This window comes from Notamacropus eugenii, chromosome 3 (assembly GCF_028372415.1).
Source record: "Notamacropus eugenii isolate mMacEug1 chromosome 3, mMacEug1.pri_v2, whole genome shotgun sequence".
NCBI lineage: Eukaryota > Metazoa > Chordata > Mammalia > Diprotodontia > Macropodidae > Notamacropus > Notamacropus eugenii.
This window is the reverse complement of record NC_092874.1, coordinates 422690319-422710364: the sequence shown is the minus strand read 5'-3', so window position 1 is coordinate 422710364 and position 20046 is coordinate 422690319.

The following is a 20046-nucleotide window of genomic DNA, read 5'->3' as shown; positions in this document are numbered from 1 at the left end:
AAGTCTGCTCCTCCTGATTTCTCTATTTCTGTAATTGTCACTACCCTTCAACTAATCTCTAATATTCACAATCTTGGGAACATCTTCCCTTCACCCTCTTACCTTTGCCAATCACTTCTAAGCAGTTAGAAAATCCTATTAGTTTTACCAGTACCTTATCTCTTGTATCTGCCCCTTCTCTAGTCCCATTGTCATCACCCTTTCGGACCATTGCAACAGCCTCCAAGAAAATCTTTTCATCTTTGTGTGAACTGATGCAGAGTAAAGTGAGCAAAATGAAAAGAACAATTTATTCTATAATAATATTTTTAAATGAAAGAGTTAAGACACTAGATCAGAACAATGATGAACCATGATTCCAGAGAACCAATGATGAAGAATTCTACCCACCTCCTGACACAGAGGAGATGGACTAATTAGCAAAGACACATTTTTAGATGTAGTCAAAATAGGAATTTATTTGTCTATGTTTATTTGTTATAAGGATTTTCTTTCTTTTTTTCCAGCACAGGTGGAATGAAAAAAATTCTTGATGGTCAACGAAAACAATACATTGTTGAATTTGTATACATCTTTCATATCATTGCTTATATCACCACATAATACCAGGTAATTATCCAGATTGATATAAAGACAAAGTCAAATGTAAGAAAAGAAAAGGTCTTTCCACCCCATTCCATCCTCCCTCTAAACCACCTATTGTATCATGCCCAATTTATCTTCCATTATATATATGTGGTCCTGGTCATGTCACTACTCAAACCCATCTCCATTGCCTATAGAGAATATATCAGATTTCTTTGTTTGGTATTTAAATGCCATGATCTGATACCATTCTATTTTCCTAACCTTATCTCATACTATCCTCCTCCACACACTCTACACTCACACCTGAGTGGACTATTTGCTAGGTGCTTTTTACAAATGTTATCTCATTCTATCCTCACAACAATCCTACAAGGTAGGTGCTATTTTATCACTACTTTACAGTTGAGGAAATAGGCAAACAGAGATCAAGTGACTTAGCCAGGATCATGCAGCTAGTAAGTGTCTGAGGATAGACTTAAACTCATGTCTTCCTGACAACAGTCTACTAAGGCACCTACTAGCCTCTAGTAACTGCATACACTAAGTGCCTAATAAATGTTTTTTCATTCATTCATTCCTCTCTTGTCTGGAATTTAGGGTGCTGTCATTGGACCTATCTGAACTTCACTGGTTCCTTGTTATCATCCCTGATGCCTCATTTTTGTTTTCGTTCTGGATTTTGTTCTCTGCCTTCCCATTGTCCCAGAATACTTAAGATCGGTATTGAGCTTTGCCCATCAAATAAATAGCTCACATTATCAGAGCACTTGTAGGTTTGCAAGAAAGTCAGTGTGATATAGTGTCTAGAGAACCAGCCTTGCGTTTAGGAAGAGCTGTGTTCAAGTCTAACTGATACACGCTGACTGTGTAATTCTGGGCATTTACCTGCCATCTCAGTGCCCTAAGCAAAGTTTCTAAGCCTATAAGTATCTAACCAGTTCCTGATCTCCATTGGTAGAAGGAATTCTCCATATCAGGTTTTGTACCCCAGGGATTCTTAACCCCAAATCCACATAGATTTTAAAATTACATCTCCATTAACCTCTAACTATAATTTAGCATTTTCTTCCATTATGAATGTAGGTGACAAAACAATGTCTGTTAATGATATCATAGGTATGGACAAAAAATAAATAAATGCAGATTTGCAAAGTGCCATCCTCATAACAATCCTGGAAGGAGGGAAGTGCAAGTGCTTATTACCCCAGTAATATGGATCAGGGGCAGCTAGGTGGCACAGTGAATAACGAGTCAACTTCCTGAGTTCAAATCTGGCTTCAGACACTTCCTACCTGTGTGACCCTGGACAAATTACTTCGCCCTGGTTACTCCAATTTCCTCATCTGCAAAATGAGCTAGAGGAGAAGGGCACACCACTCCAGTATCTTTGCCAAGAAAACCCCAAATGGGGTCACAGAGAGTCGGACATGAATAACAATAATTATGGATGAAGGGAAAGACTCAGAAAGATTAAATAATACCCAGAGCCCTATTGCTTGCAATTATCTAAACAGCGACACAAATGTGGTTGTACTGACTCCAAGTGCTCTTTCCTTTTTTTTCCACCAACACTTGTTTCTCTGATGACAGTCATTCATCCATCTTGCCCACACTTGCTGACCTAGCCTTGAACCATACCTACTAGACATATGTTATTTACGGGGCCCCCTCTGACTAGCTGGCTAGGCTGCCATCTCCAGACACCTTTGCTCTGTCTCACCTGGCAGCAGTCTAATGACCTGGGAGACAGGTGGGACCTGCTTTCTGTCTCTGGGAAAGGAGATTCTCACGCACTAGGCAGATCTGTAAGTCATTTGCCAAAGGACTCACATCAACCTCCCCCACTCCCCAACCCCCCCCCCCCCATCTCCCAAAGTCCAAGCTGCCTTTAATGGGAAAGGTATGCAGTAAGCTAGAGAGCGGAAGGCATCACACAATGAGGCGCTGAGAGATGCTTGCAACCATTGCTTTTCCCCTGTAGTGGGGTGCATTGGAGCGGAACTGAGGACAATGGGGTAGGTGCAGCTGAAACTTCACTCCATATTGGGCAGACAGGCTGGGAACTGTACCAGGCTGGGCTTTCCTTGCTACCAGGGGCCTCCTCCCTTCCTTGGTGTTAATTGGTTTTCTTTGACACTAACATCTATGTAAGAATGAATAACGGTGTGTCACCCTTCTGTCAACACATGCACATTCCTGAGCCAAAGCTGGCCTTCAAATGCCTAAATGGTTTTTGTAATTCCTATAGTGATGTAAACACCGTAATGATCCCTAAGAAAACTTGGGCATATAATAGTTTGGCAGCATCCCCTTTCCTCTTCCCTCCACCCCCACCAAGTACCTGTATGACCTTAAAACAGTCTCCTGGCATCCTGGAGCCTGTGCCAGTATCCAGGCATTGAATGTTGACCTGTGCCCCATGACTCCCTCTCTTCCCAAATTTCCTCCATTGTGATGACCGCTGACCGCTTTGTCTCTGAATCAACTCATTCTTTGACATTTGTCTCCTTCCATGAAGACACAGTGAAACATCATGGAAAGTGCGTTAGATTTGGAGTCATGAAACCTGGGATCAAATTCTGAGACTGACCCATGAATGGTAGGATCCAGGAAAGGTTCAGTCTTCTAAACCTCATTTTCTTTCTCTTTAAAACTGAGACACCAAAAATAAAATAAAATAAAATGGAGACAACAATAATTCTCTCGTTTTGAGAGCTGGAAAAATGAGAGCTACCAATACTTTCTGCCTTATCTACCACATAATATGTGCTTAATAGACAATCATTGTATTGAATGCCATTCATCTATAAATAGCTTTATATAAGTTATTTATATAACAAATCTATAAATAGCTTTATATAAATCTATATAATAGCTTTATATAAGTTATTTAGATAATAAATCTATAAATAGCTTTATATAAATCTATAAATAGCTTTATATAAGCTTCTTGAGGACAGGAATTGTTTTATTTTTATCTTTGTAAAATAAGTTGTGGGATTTGAGAAGGAATACCACAGCCTCAGAAGAATTAAAGTTGAAGGTTACCCTAGCATAGTGCTTGGCACATAGTAGGACTTTATCGATTGTAGGACTTGTTGATTGAGTTCAGGGGCATGGGGGTGGAAGGAAGCTTCCTTCCTTTATCAGATCCTAGACATTCCTTCATTGGAAACTATTCCAATTGGTTTCATAGAGCAAGGAGAAATAAGTATGCAAGGAAAATGAGAAAGGACATTATATTATTATTTTTAAACTAATCCCTATGGTAAAGTGATTGTAATTATCTATTAGAGCCACACAGTGGTAGCCTGGAAGCCTGAGAAATCAGGCTCTTTTGTCAGAGAGGTATTGTTTATCAGGGTCGTAAGACTACTAGTTTAGGAGTTAGAGGACCAAAGTCTGGTCTTGACTCTTCCGTCTTGGTTGGGCAAATCATTTTACTTTTCTGGACCTCAATTGTTTCTTCTGTAAAGTTAACTTCCTAATTACTGCCCTACCTGATTCATATATTGATTAAGAAAATTTAACCAACTAATATACGTGAATGCATTTTGAAAACTTTCTGTATAAGAGTGAGGGATTGTCACTACTGACCACTAAGGTCTGACTGCCACTACAAAAATTAGTGTTCTGTACATAACAACTGCTTAATTAAAAAGTTGTTGATTGAATGACTGAATGAATAAATGAATGAGTGAGTATTGAGCAAATAAGTTAGAGATTTGTTATATTGCCATGATTAGGTTGAAGATCCCAGATTCCAGGCTTCTGACCTGCCTCCTTGGCTATGAGTAAATCACTCCTCCATCTATCTACCCTGGGCTTTTCCCACTCAACATATTCAATTAAGGCCAGCCTTGATCAGCGGTAGTCTCAGTTTTCCCATGTATGAAAGAAGCTTATATCCTAATGGGGGAGAACAACACATAATGGGGGATTGGAAAGGGGAGGAGGGAAAAGAAGGGCATTTTCTTTCTTTTTTTTTTAATTAAATTTATTTATTTAACTTTTAACATTCATTTTCACAAAATTTTGGGTTACAAATTTTCTCCCCTTTTATCCCCTCCCCCCCCAAACACCAAGCATTCTAATTGCCCCTATGACCAATCTGCTCTCTCTTCTATCATCCCTCTCTGCCCTTGTCTCCATCTTCTCTTTTGTCCTGTAGGGCCAGATAGCTTTCTTTACCTCTTAACCTGTATTTCTTATTTCCTAGTGGTAAGAACATTACAGTTGATCCTAACACTTTGAGTTCCAACTTCTTTACCTCCCTCCCTCTCCACCCCTTCCCTTTGGAAGGCAAGCCATTCAATATAGGCCAAATCTGTGTAGTTTTGCAAATGACTTCCATAATAGTTGTGTTGTATAGGACGAACTATATTTCCCTCCATCCTATCCTGTCCCCCATTACTTCTATTCTCTTTTGATCCTATCCTCCCTCCCCATGACTGTCAACCTCGAATTGCACTCTCCTCCCCATGCCCTCCCTTCTATCATCCCCCCCACCCTGCTTGTCCCCTTATCCCCCACTTTCCTGTATTGTGAGATAGGTTTTCCTACCAAATGAGTGTGCATTTTATTCTTTCCTTTAGTGGAATGTGATGAGAGTAGACTTCATGTTTTTCTCTCACCTTCCCTCTTTATCCCTCCACTAATGAGTCTTTTGCTTGCCTCTTTTATGAGAGATAATTTGCCCCATTCGATTTCCCCCTTTCTCCTCCCAATATATTTCTCTCTCACTGCTTGATTTCATTTTTTTTTTAAGATATGATCCCATCCTCTTCAATTCACTCTGTGCACTCTGTCTCTATGTATGTGTGCATGTGTGCATGTGTGTGTGTGTAATCCCACCCAGTACCCAGATACTGAAATGTTTCAAGAGTTACAAATATTGTCTTTCCATGTAGGAATGTAAACAGTTCAGCTTTAGTAAGTCCCTTATGACTTCTCTTTGCTGTTCACCTTTTCATGGTTCTCTTCATTCTTGTGTTTGAAAGTCAAATTTTCTTTTCAGCTCTGGTCTTTTCATCAAGAAAATTTGAAAATCCTCTATTTCATTGAAAGACCAATTTTTCCCCTGAAGTATTATACTCAGTTTTGCTGGGTAGGTGATTCTTGGTTTTAGTCCTAGTTCCTTTGACTTCTGGAATATCCTATTCCATGCCCTTCAATCCCTTAATGTAGAGGCTGCTAGATCTTGTGTTATCCTGATTGTATTTCCACAATACTTGAATTGTTTCTTTCTAGCTGCTTGCAATATTTTCTCCTTGACCTGGGAACTCTGGAATTTGGCCACAATGTTCCTAGGAGTTTCTCTTTTTGGATCTCTTTCAGGAGGTGTTCTGTGGATTCCTTGAATATTTATTTTGCCCTCTGGTTCTAGAATCTCAGGGCAGTTTTCCTTGATAATTTCATGAAAGATGATGTCTAGGCTCTTCTTTTGATCATGGCTTTCAGGTAGTCCCATAATTTTTAAATTGTCTCTCCTGGATCTATTTTCCAGGTCTGTTGTTTTTCCAATGAGATATTTCACATTATCTTCCATTTTTCCATTCTTCTCTCTTTGTTCTGTGATTTCTTGGTTTCTCATAAAGTCATTAGCCTCCATCTGTGCCATTCTAATTTTGAAAGAACTATTTTCTTCAGTGAGCTTTTGAATCTCCTTTTCCATTTGGCTAATTCTGCTTTTGAAAGCATTCTTCTCCTCATTGGCTTTTTGAACCTCTTTTGCCAATTGAGTTAGGCTAGTTTTCAAGGTGTTAATTTCTTCAACATTTTTTTGGGTCTCCTTTAGCAGGGAGCTGATCTGCTGTTCATGCTTTGACTTCATGTCTCTCATTTCTCTTCCCAGCTTTTCCTCTACCTCTCTAACTTGATTTTCAAAATTCTTTTTGAGCTCTTCCATGGCCTGAGCCTATTGGGTGGGCTGGGACACAGAAGCCTTGATTTCTGTGTCTTTGCCTGATGGTAAGCATTGTTCTTCCTCATCAGAAAGGAAGGGAGGAAATGCCTGTTCACCAAGAAAGTAACCTTCTATAGTCTTATTTCTTTTCCCTTTTCTGGGCATTTTCCCAGCCAGTGACTTGACCTCTGAATATTCTCCTCACACCCACCTCACCTCCTGATCCTCCCAGCCAGCGTTTGGGGTCTGAGATTCAAATGCTGCTTCCAGCCTTAGGGCTTTTGGCGGGGGCAGGGCTGCTATTCAGTGTGAGATTAAGTTCAGGTGGTCAGGTCGGGGCAGGGCCACCTCTCAGGCTCAGTTCCCTCAGGGTGTTTATGCACAGACCTTCCACAATGGATCCAGGCTCCTGCCCCCTTGGGGAGCCCCGGTCTGCAGCCGCCTCTCAGTTTCTACCTCCCGGGGGGGGGCCTGAGTTATGGGGGCACCCCACTCCCCTCTCAACCCGCCAAAGAGACTCTCTCACCAACCCCCATCACCTGTGGGTGGAGGGACTTGTGCGGCCACTGGAGATCCCATCCCTGAAGCCTGCTCGGATCTTTTCCTCTCGGTGCCGCGGCTGCGGCAGGGCTGCACTCAGCTCCCAGTCCCGGCGCCCAGTCCGCAGCGCGAAGGACCCCCCGCGAGAGGTTTGCAGGTCTCTCTGGAACAGAAATCTCCCTCGCTCCAATGTTCCGTGGCCTCTGGGAGCAGAATTCGCCTTGAGTTACTTCCCTGTAGCCGTTCTATGGGTTGTGGGTTAGGAGCTATGTGTATGTGCGTCTTTCTACTACGCCATCTTGGCTCCGCCCCCCCAGAAGGGCATTTTCATGAGAACAAAATGTCTGAAGAGAGTCCAGAGTGAACGGAGGAATGAATAAAGTGAGACATGACTGGTCCCAAATTATATTCCAAAGACAGATTTTGATCTCAAGGAGCTTATATTCTGATAGGGACAAATAACACAGAAATGAAGATGGCAGCCAGGGAAGGAGCCAGAAAGTGGAGAGAGAAAGTATAGGGCAGTCAGTTTCTGGAAACAATGATGTTGTTTCTAGAAACAATTTGATTAGAGTTGCCAGAGCAAGAGGTGGAACACAGCCAAAATGCTAGCAGAGGCAAAACATACCTACATGTGAGAATTGATGACCACGGAGTCAAACTGCTAGATGACTCCTCCTCAATTCTTGAATGACTGAGGCAATCACAAGAACAACCACAAGGCTGAGATGTATAGTCCAATGAGCCCGTTGGTTAACCACTCACCCATCATTCTATGTAGAGCTGTGAAATGGGATTAATTCTTGAAAGCATTGGACTTTATTCCTGCCAACTAAAGAAGCTTATTTTGGGTACAGGATTTCTACTTGCTTATTCCAGTATGTCCTAGACATAACATTGCTCTGACTCTTGTCTCTCATAAAGCCCTTGTCATAGATCTTCAAGCCTGAGGCCAGGGTCTCCCTCTGCTTCTGCTGCTCAACTGCCAATGCTGGCTGACAGGGTTCCTTCCCATGGGGCTTTGTTCCAGTTTAGTCTCTGGCTCAGAGCTCAGCACATCCATGGAAGGGTTCTGTACCTCAATACCTGCACACCATGTCTACACCCCAGGTCAGGAGCACCACGTAAGATTTCTTTGCAGAGTTGGCATTTGGGCTGCCCTTGAAGGAAGGAAAGGCTTTGGATCCTGACCCACCTTCTGGGTCCTCTGGATTCTTTCCTGTAAATGCATGCTCAATCCACATGATGGGCTCGTAGAAATTTTATAATGCTTCTCAGGTGAAGGTAACAGGGTCGATGCAGGTGGACAGAACATTCCTTAGTGCATGGGCTACGAAGCTCATTTACCCACCGAGCCCCAAAACAAGACTCCTCAGTGTTGGGGTTCACTCACTGTGCTAAGTGAATGAATGGGAAGAGAGAGAATACCAATTCCCATTCTCCCAACCTGTCTCAAAATAACAAGTAAATAATAATTATAAGTCTGCAGATCTGAATAATGTTTAGTACTTTTCAGATCTAGAGCTGGAGAGTACTTCAGAGTTATCTAGTCTAAATTCCTTCATTTTCCAGGTGAAGAAACTGAGACCCAAAAAGGTTGAATTGACTTGCCCAAGGTTACACAAACAGGGACAGAAGTGAGATTTGACCCCAGATCCTTTGTACAGCAGATAGATACATCCTGCTCCTGGGTCTTCTTTTCCCCTAATTTGTTCAGTGTTTTTCAGTCATGTCTCATTCTTTGAGACTCAATTTGGGGTTTTCTTGGCAAAGATACTAGAGAGGTTTGCCCTTTCCTTCTCCAGCTCATTTTACAAATGAGGAAAATGAGACAAAGAGAATGAAGTGACTTGCCAGCGGTCACATAGCTAGTAAGTGTCTGAGGCTGGATTTGAACTCAGGAAGTGGAGTCTTCCTGACTCTAGGAGTGGCAATCTATACACTGTGCTGCCTATCTGTCCCTAATTCATATCACAATAACGAAGCACACAGGTCAGGAAAATCTGAGGCGACTGTTGCTATACCTACACAGTGTGCCTTGAACTTTTCCAGGGGTCAAAAAAGAATTACATTCAGAAAAAGTAGAAAGGACTGTATTATCACACTACAGCCAGAAGATCCAAAATAAGAGAGTAGTTGTCAGTGACCTGCTACACAAAGAAACTTATAACACACCACACCAAAACTTCTATAGGAAAAAAATAGTTTCACTTGGTCTTCTTACAAGTGAGGCTAATATTTGAAATCAGTTCTCTCTGAAATAAATGATTCCGAGGAGGTCCCATGTAGTCAAGACTCTGAGGTGGAAGGTTCAGAGAACACTTAGCCATGGATGATAACATCAGAATCAGAGGAAATGTCCTTCCTAGGGATGGGATAGCTGAGAGTGCACAGGTATTGTATCCAAACCAAATTATGCAGCCAAATAATTTAGTCTTTTTCTACCTAATGTTCCATTAGGTACTGACCGTGATAATTACCATCAGAGTTTCTATCAGAGTTCACCTGAATGGCTTTTTTATTCATCCACGTGCTTTTGCTGTCTCATAATTCTGAAGAATTCCTCTCAAGAGATCCTTCTGTGAAAACATTTTCTGTCCCATGGATCACTGTACTTTCACAACCATCATCTCATTTGAGCATCATAAAGGCACCCTGAGCTAAGCAAGGCAGGACTTGTCATCCACATTTTACAGGTGTAGGGAACTGAAGTAGAGAGGGACAGAGAAGGGAGGTGGGATTACATCCAAGACAAATGACCTACACTGCAATCTTGCTGGTGGTCACCCTGACCCTGGATCAGTCTGTCTGTCTGCCTCTCTCCCCCTCTCTCTCTCTTTTCCTCCCTTTCTCCCTCTCCATTTTTCCTTCTTTCCCTTTCTCTTTCACTTGTTTAATTCTCACTTTATCTTTGATTTCTTCTTCCCTTTCTTCCCTCTTCTTTCTTTCCTTCTATTCCTCCCTCTCTTCCTCTTCCTTCCTTTCTCTTTCTCACTTTAATCTTCTCCTCTCCCATGCCTTCTCTCTCTTTTGCTTCCTATCTCCACTTCTCTTTTTCACTCTCATCTTTTCTTTTCCTAACTGTCCTCTCTCACTTTTTCTCCTTCATGCTCTTTTCTTTTCCTTTCTCTTGCTTTCATTTTCTCATTTACCTTCTCTTTTTCTCTAATTCTCAGTTTTAGCCTCCTTCCTTCTTTTTCCCTGTCTTTTTTCTTATATACTTCTTTTCACTCCTGTTCTAATATGCCCCTATTCTTTCCTCCCTCCTACAAAAAATGAAATTTAAAGAAAACTTCATGTTGCTGCCTTTTCAAAGCCTGCCCCCTCCTTGTAGCTCAAGACTCTGACACTGCTCTCTGTAATTGGGGGTGGGGGTGGAGCCCATACAGCCAATCTATTAATAGCAAAAAGGCACTTTCAATTTCCAAATATAAAATGTTTGCTTTCAATCACAGATGTCTGGGGAAATTGAAATTATGGGATTGCAGAATGTCCTTGGTTAAAAAAATATATATATATATATATAATGCTGAAACTGAGCTGGGATCACTAATGAGTCCTGGAATAATTCCCGCTTTAGTATAAACAATCTCTGCTGTGCTAATAGCAATTTGATAAGCAATACAAGAAAAATAAAGACGCATGGCTGCTTCTTTGTTCTTTTTTTCTATTTCATCAGGGAGAACAATGGGCCAGAGCCAGAATTGAATAGAGGCTGCCTTGGGAAGGCTGTTAGCAGTCTAATTGGAAGTTTGAAAAGCCCAGCTTATTTTGGGTTTAATAAAGCCCTGAGTGAGCTCATGCCAAGCACCAAGTGGTGAAACATCAATCCATTCCTCAAAGAGGCCGGCAAATTTTTGCTTCATGAAGGCGACCAAAAATGGACTTATCTGAGGCATCTCTCTCTCTCTCTCTCTCTCTCTCTCTCTCTCTCTCTCTCTCTCTCTCTCTCTCTCTCTCTTCCCTCCACTCCATCAACAGGATCTGAAAAGCTGCAACAAATGTTTAGAAGTGGGAGGGGACAGAGAAAAAGAGGATTGAGACTTAGAACAGTGCTCTCCAGGGTTCAGTTCTACTCTATTTCCCTTTTGGAGTCAAAGGTCTTGGATTCAAATTCCACCTCTGAGGTTTCCAGCTTGCATGGCCTTGACCAAGTTATTGAATCTACTTGGGACTCAGTTTCTCCAACTCCAAAGTAATGGGGTTAGACTACATTTATGTTGGGGCTCTTTCTAGCTCTGGAGTTAGGCATCTATGATGCTTGCCTTCCTTCATTTTCCACCAGTATGGATGACTATGAGTATGGGGCACAAGTCCTTATCAGGTCAAACAGAGTCATTTTTCAAAAATGGCTAATTGTAGCCACTTTTTTTTTTTAACCTGGGTCTAGATGAAGTCTCAGGAATCCAAGAGGAGTAAAGAAGGATGTTTGGACAGAGTTATGCATGGGGGTGAGATAACCACTGTCTTCATAGAAAAGGGGTTACCATGGGGGAACCAGCAGCAGAAGTTGTCAAAATTTGGCTCCAGTACCAAGCTCTGAAGTCCGAGCTTTAACCATTTCTGGCAAAAGCCTCAGACTTTCAGAAGATCAGGGGTTCAAATCTCATCTCTGCCAGCCATATATGTGGAATCTGGGTAAACCCACAGATCCACTTGTCTGAGTTTTAGCTTCCTCATTATGATTGGGAACAATGATGCTTCCATTTGCTTCATAGGGTGGCTGAGAGAATCAGAAAGGAAATTTTCTTTGTGATGGAAAAATGATGGTTTCCAAAGGAGTGTCTGCCTACGACTTCAGGTCAGCAGCAGAACAGCAAGAAAGTACGTTGGATGTGGATTTGGATAACCTGGGTAAAAATTTCGCTCTTCTATCTAAGTGACCATGAGTGAATTAATCTTGCTGGTTCTCAGTTTTCTCGGCTATAAAATGAAAGGGCAACGATTATTTGGTATAAGAAAGATGTTCTAATAATAATGGTAATAAATAATGTTCTAATAATCCCCAAATTCTAATAATCCCAAAACGAAACAAGTTACTTTGGGAAGTAATGAATGATCCTTCATCAGGAAAGAGAGAGAGGGAGAGAGAGGAGAGAGAGAGAGAAAGAGAGAGTGAGAGAGAGAGAGAGAAGGAGAGAAGGAAAGCAAGAAAGGGAGGGAGGGAGAGAGGAGAGAGGAGAGAAGAAATGAGAGAGAAAGAGAGAGAGAAAGAGAGAGAGAAAGAGAGAGAGAGGGCAAGAGAGAGAGAGAATATGCAATTTGTCCAGGGCCAACACAGCTCATTAGTAGCAGGACCAGGAAAAGAGAAGAGACTTCCTGCACCCCAGACCAATGTTCTGGTAGTGCTCCCAGTGATCCATTTGGAGGTGAGATGAGCATTCTGAATCATTGTGGTCTGAGAAGTATATTTCCAAGTTTGGGAGTTAACTTTTGGCTACCCAGAGCATCCTTTGTCTTTCTCCAAGGGGCAGTAGGAAATGACTGCCCTACATCCATAGCATTAACAGCGAGGCTCCTCCTTCCCAAGGAGGATCATGCAGCATGAGCCGGTCCGGCAAGAATGTGATTACGACAGTTCAGCAGATGGTGGGCCCTTGGGGTCAGCCCGTGCTGTTCCGTATTTATACTACATTAATAATGGTTTAAACTTTCTCATAAATAGATGCTGATTAATTGGAAATCCATTTGCCGAACCACAGTACTGCCAGACTATTTCCTGAAACCACATTACAAGCCATGATAAACACCATCAGTGAATTCAGCTCTAATGTACTTGGGTGCATTCAGGGAAAAGTCACTAAAAGGATTACTGCCATTTTTTCTTTCTTTTAGGAAAGGGTGGGGGTGGATCGTTTCAATGTATATTTGGCAAGCTAGATTTTCTAACCAGAGATACCTCCTGGATGGCCCTTCCCAGTCAATCCCAGAAAACCTGTAAGATTCTTAGCACTCACAAAATATTAGAGCTGGGAAGGAGCTATAGAGGAAAGGGAACTTTTTTATATTCATTGAGATAGTTGCCTAGATGCTATATGCCTATGTCTCTATAGAATTGTAAGAGTAGCCTTGAGGAAGGGGTTATGAGAGGACATCTCAGCCCTTGAGGGCTAACTGAGGACTGCTGAGAAAGAAACATTCATTTGGAGCAAGACACAAAGCAACAAGTTCTTCAGTGTCCTCAGTTCACCCAAAAGAGTAACACAGGCATAAACTATTAGGGAGCAGTGAGAGAACATGGATCTGGGAGTCAGATCTAGATTTTTTTTCCTAGTTCTGGCACTACTGGGAGTTGACAAGGTTATTATAATGGAGGATCAAGTGTTCAAATGATATCAGTGTGAATAGTGAAGTCCTCAAGGATAAGCGCAGGGGTTAGGGAGAAGGAGTATGAACTTTATCTGATTGGGACTAAGGAGCCATTGAGTGTTCTTGGACAGGGTAGATGTAGGGCATAGATTCTTATGTCCTGTCCACCCTGACCTAAAGGTGGCTGTTAAAATTATGGAGCTGGATATGCTCATATTTAGGAGACAGATGATGGGGGAGGAGAGAAAAGAAAGAGAGAGAGAGAGAGAGAGAGAGAGAGAGAGGGAGGGAGGGAGGGGGTAGGGAGAGGGAGGGAGGGAAACAGAGACAGAGAGAGAAGAGATAAGAGAGAAACAGAAAGATAATTCATCCAGTTAGGATGAAGAGCCAGGAAAAGAGCACAGGCTTCCTGTGTCACAGACCAACTTAGACTAAAGTTCCCAGGGCTTAAGAGGTGGAGAAGATTGAAGAAACTCAATAGAAATCAATGCCTTTGTTTTTTAAGGTACAGAAGAGTTAAGTGACTTGCTGAAGGTCACCCAGGTTGTAAAGAGTAGAACTAGGATCTGGACTCTCCTTTTCTGTCTCTAAAACCACCATTCTTTCCACTTCACCACATCATATTCAGTTCAGTCTAATGATAATTATAATTAGAGAATCAATAATAATGGCTGAGTGGGAATTCAGCCCTTTGTCCCAGAGCACTTTTACATACATTATCTTCATTTGGCACAACAACCATGTGAGGGAGATGCGGAATTATTACAATTTTACAGATGAGGAAATTGTAAGTTTTTCAACATCAAGCTAGTCTTTCTGACTAGAGATATCTCCTGGATGGCCATTCCCAGTCAATTCCAGAAAACCTGTGGGATTCGTAACACTCACAAGATATTGGAGCTAGGAAGGAGCTGAAGAGAAAAGAGTCTTTTGATCAGCTTTGAGAGATGGTTCCTTAGATGCTATATCCTATATCTTTCTAGAGTTATAAGGGTAGATTTGGGGAGGGTCTATGAAAGTCTGTCTCAGTCACTGCAGGCTGAGGACTGCTGAGAAGGAGATGATAATCTAGATAGAGCAAGGCACACACCAACAAGTTGAGTTGTTGAGTTACTTGTCCAGGGTCACATAGCTAGGAAGTGGTCAGCCTGAGACTAGAATCCAGATCTTCCTTCTCCAAATCCAGTGTGCTTACGCATGATCAGCTATATTTCTTAAATCTAGCTACATCTCAAAATGGCACACTATATCTTAATTTCCTCATATGTAAAATTAGGAGATCAGGTTAGGTGTTTCCTAGAGAATCTTTCAGCCCTTCCTCTGGTATTGCAACCTGATCTCAAGAAGGGAAAGAGCAAGTGTACATGGTGCTGTGGAAAGAATCTTTGGTTCCAGATTTGGAACCAAAGGACTTGGGTTTTAATCCTTGCTCTACCATTTATGTTGTGTGATATTGGGTAAATTGTTTAATCTCACCTATTAGTTTTATTATTTTATTTTACTAGGTTTTTTTCTATTTTTAATCTCCCATTAGTTTTTGTGTGTAGTCTCAGTTTCCTCATCTGTAAAATGAAGAGTTGGATTAGATGGCCTCTGAAGTGCCTGCTAGCTCTAAATCTGCCATCCTGTCATTATCTTTGGCTTCTTCTGTCTCCTACACATAGGTGGCTGCTCAATGAATCAATCAACAAGCATTTACGAAGAGCTTAAGATATAAAGAAAAGATGAAACAATCCCTGCCCTAAAGGTTTGTTAACCAGACATGACTTTTTTTTGGCTGAGCTGGAAAACAACCAATGGAAGGAAGTCAAATGTGCTGATAAAGACAACTGACATAAATGCTCTCTAGCCCTTTCTTATGGTTCAGACATTTATGTGGCTTGCAGAACTCTCTTTGTGGGTAGTCTAGAAGACATCTTAAAAGAGTCTTCTCTGTCTGACTGGTGCGATTACTCTATGTCTTATAGCCAGCTCCAACTCTCCTGTTCCCTACTCCCAAGGAAAGTATCTATAGTTTTGTAACGAAAATTATCACAAACATTGGATTTGATCTACAGAAATTCTTCTGGCAGCCATCCTTGCTGTGATGTCAGTTGCTTAAAATGAGTGCTACTTATAGTGAATGTCACCTCCTCATTTCCTTTTGGTCTCAACAGTTGCCTGAGGTTTTGTAATTGTATTGCTTTTGCAATGTCAACCAGACCAGAACTGGCCTCTAACCTGGGAATGGCCAGAGCCGAAAAGAGCAAGATAGGGACAGATGGGTCAGGGATTAAACAGAAGTGTAATTAATTTCAGAGTGAAGAAAATGCTTGCGAGCAGAATCCCTCCAACACCTGAGAAGCAGGGCTTAACATGCTGGGGCAAAGGCACGTCTTACATATATATAAAAAACCACAGGTGAGCTGGACCATGACACAATCATTCTTAGCAGTTCTTATGGGAGGCTTATGAATGGACAATGCAGGTGTACCTGGGTCCTGTGGGAACAGTTCTTAAGCTGATTGTCTTAAGTCTTAAGGGTCGTTGAGCCTTGTGATTATTAATGGAGTACAGAACCAGAATTAGCATGGCAGGAACAGGAGTGCAGTACCTGGTTCTGTTCACTTGGCTATTAGAAGAAACAGGGATTGTGAGCATGTGATCACCCATGTGATGGGTGGCTTTAGGATGCAGCACATTAACTCTCAAGTCCCTGGGAAATGGAGAGAGCTCAAACAAATCTAAACAGTTATTGATTAATATGAAAAGTATAAATCCCTCAGTGAACACCTGGTGCTGGTCAAAGCAATACACTACGCCAGACAGTGAGATCATCCAGAGTGCAAAGGATTGTTGTTATGCCAAGCTCAGGGAGCAGTCTGTTTGTTGGACCTATACTCTGGGAAATAGGGTGTCTTCAAATATCTCAATAGCAGCAAACACTACTTGGTGTCCCAGCCTCACTGTCTATTTTGGGGGCCCTAAAACCTGTTAGTCAATTCAATTCATTAAGTGCTTACCCTATCCAGATGTCTCACACACTACATGAAAATCATATAATATTCCCATGACAAATATGATCAAGAAGATAAACTTGTTCAACTAGCCCTTGAGTATCAACCCCAGGAAAAGATGAGGGGGTATACTCACCAAAGATATTTGCCATTGTCCTATAGGATGTCCCATACAAAGAACAAGTAGCAGGAGATTCTCTATTAGTAGTTAATATCTCCAGATTCTCCTGTTTGTGAATAACATTGTACTGATGGGATGAAATCTTCAAACACTGTGAGACTTCTTCAGTGAGATACATGTCCTGCTTTTCAAAAGATCAGTCTAATCATTCACACTGAAAAAAAAATGGGAATGGGTGAAAACATGTATTGCCTGGAAGATCATAATTGATGTGAAGTCAAATGAAAAATCTCTGAAGTTAACCTAGCAGTACATATCTTTTAGGCACTGCAGATGGACATGAGCTGCTTCTAGGACTTAGGAAGAAGAATAGTCTAAATTATACTCATGAAATTGTGCAGTATTTTCAACAATCCCAGGATGCTCTCTACCACAAAAACAAAACACAACACAATATGAAACCATCTTCTTGAACATCCATGCTCTCTTTTCCTTCTGCTATTCACATCCAGCTAGTCCTCAGCCTAATGTTACTTCCACAATCTGCCTTCTCCACTCATTCCTGAATTGCTAAATAATAATGGAAAAAGTTACAAAATTTAAAGGATCTACTACAAATTCTTGTTCTCAAACCTCAATTGGGTCCTCACTATTAATAGTAAATCTGTTATTTTTTTCATCTCTCAGTGAATTTCCTTATTAATAATGTCTTACAATCAGCTCCAACCTTCCTGTTCCCCACTCCCAAGGAAAGTATCTATAAGTATTTTTAATGAAAATTAACAGAAAAAAATAGATTTGATCTACAGAAAAATTCACCTGGCAGCTATCCTTGCTATGACAGGTCAGTTACTTAAAATGAGCTACTTATAGTGAATGTCATCACCTCATTTCTTCTTAGTCTCAACAGTTGCCTGAGGTTTTGCGTGCAACGTCAACTGGACCAGAACTCAAAAAATCTTTGATCTTCACAAGGTCTCTGGCTCTTCTTGCCAAGGCTAATTCTTTTACTTGTTGTCTTGAAGGCCAAAGCCTTTCTGCTTTATCTGGGATCTTGTCACTTTGAGTATCCCCTTTCCCCCCATACTCCCAATATACATATACAATTTTTTCCTATCTTCTCTTTCCTTCCCTGCTGCTTATAAACATGCTCTGATCTCCACATTCTTAAAAAATAAACTAAAAAATGTCACTTGGCCATCTTTTAAAGCTAGTACTCCATATATCTCCTCCTTTTCACTTCTAAACTCTTAAAAAATAGTCTAACCTCATTAGTTTACCACTCATTCACTCCTCAGCCCCTTGTAATATGGCTTCTGACCCGACCACTCTACTGAAATTGCCCTTTTCAGGGTTACCATTGATCACTTAAATGTTAAATTCAATGACCTTTGCTTAGTCCTTACCCATCCTGACCTTTCTGCAGCTTTTGACACTTTTATCCATCCTCTTCTCCTGGATGTTCTCACTTCCTTTGACTTTCCTGACAGTGATTTCTTCTGTTTTTCCTCCTCCCTAACTGACAGCTCCTTTTCAAATCCTCTTATTGATTCATTGTCCATTTTACAACATCTAAACATGATTGCTCTCTAAATTTCTGCCTCAGATTCTTGTCTTTCTACTTTTCGTCTCTTGGTTATTCCCTTAGTTTTTGTGTGTCCATTATGACTTCTATACAAGGTAACTCCAAAATCCACATACCCAAATTTAGTTTCTCTCCTACATTATATTCCTACACCTCCAGTTGCCTGTTGGCCATGTCATTGACACCTCAAGCTCAACATATCCAAAATGGAATTCATTATCTTGCTCACTGGATCCATTCTTCTTCCCTATTTCCGTTTTTTGTTGAGGGCACCACAAGCCTGTAAGTCAATCATGTTCAAAGCCTTGACTCCTCTCTCTCCTTCATCCCTACCATACACAATCAGCACTGGCTCATGGATTCTGCTTCGACAATAACTTTTATATCCATTTCTATATCTCCATTCACTCTACTCCAGTTCAAGCATTCATTACTACTTATGTGGACTATTTATTAGATTATTGAATGGTTTTCATTCCTTCAGTCTTTTCACCATGCAATATATCCTATATACATTTGCTAAACTACCCTTCCCAAAGTATAGAACTGGCACAATACTACAACGTTCATAAACCTTCAGTAACTTTCTATTGCTTCTAAGATAAAAATATAAACTTCTCAAGCAATAGTAAAGGTTCTTTATGATCTGTCTCCAACCTTTCTTTCCAACTCATCTCACATGTCTCTCTTTTGTGCACTCATTATTCCAGCCACACTGGACAACTCATTGCTACCCATATCTGACATTCTATCTCCCATCTTTATGCTTTTCCAAAATTTCCTAATCCCTAAGGATTAGAATGAATAACCTATTCATTTCTGCCTGATTAATTTCTTTTTATCCCTTCAAGACTCTCTACTCAGGTACCAAATTCTCTGTAAAATCTTTGGTGTTCCATCTCCCCAGTTGTAAGTGTTTTTCCCCTCCTCAAATATTCCTAGAGCACCTGGTCTGGCCCCTCCTTTATTCCTTTCACTCATTTTCTTATATTACACTTAACATTGTAGATGTTATATCCCCTAACATTGGTATAGCTTATTAAAGTCTTCCCAGTACTTTATCTGGGTCATTCCCTTTGATCCTCATGACAGAATGGGAATATAGAATATAAAAGAAAGCTCATTGACATCAGGGACTGTTCTGTTTTTGTCTTGGTGTCCCAAGTCTTTTGCACATAGTAAGAATATAATAAATAAATATTTGTCAAGTTTCACATTAAAAATGACACCTGAGACATCATCAGATGAAAACTGATTAGAAAAGGAGGTGTACCTGTCATGCATCAAATACAAGAGATATCAGCTGCAGAGCTTCACCCATTCCAAAACATTAAAAGAGCTGGAAGAAAACTTATGATGTGTTAAGTAAATCGCCTATTGAAGATTTAAGGAAAGACTAGGAAAGGATCTCATGGGATGAGAAATTATAGATGAGTTGTCATCTGTGTGAGTGGAAGGAGTGTCCCACACTGATAAGATCATGGAATTACTGAAGTATATGAAAAACACTAAACAAGGTATTAATGATTTGGAAGTCAGATCAAACAGCCCTGTCTTCATGGAACTCACACTCTACTAGAGAAGTCAATACTTGCATATGTAGAAAGGCCATAAAAAGACCAAGCTGTGTTTAGTTGCTGGGGTGAAGTGGGACAAAAATAACTAACATTTTCAGACTTAATTGGGATATCTTTTATAATTTGTAGAGAACAGAGGAGCATGATGGGTAAAGTTAAAAGTAATTTCTTCAGTATAATTTTACTCAATACCTTTGCTATTTAAGGAAACAAAGTTTTGGGGAAATTTGCCTCAGATGAAAAGGAGGTATATTATGAACTAAGAACTAAAGTGTATTTCTGGCCATAAATCTGATGAGTGCTGAATTGAAGGTCCCAGAGAAAGCAGTAGAGGATGAAGGAGTTCAAAGAGCAGATGCCATTTTAGCACAGGCATCTCATACCTTTTGTGAGCAGCCTGGCTGAATATCCCAGCTATTGTCTGA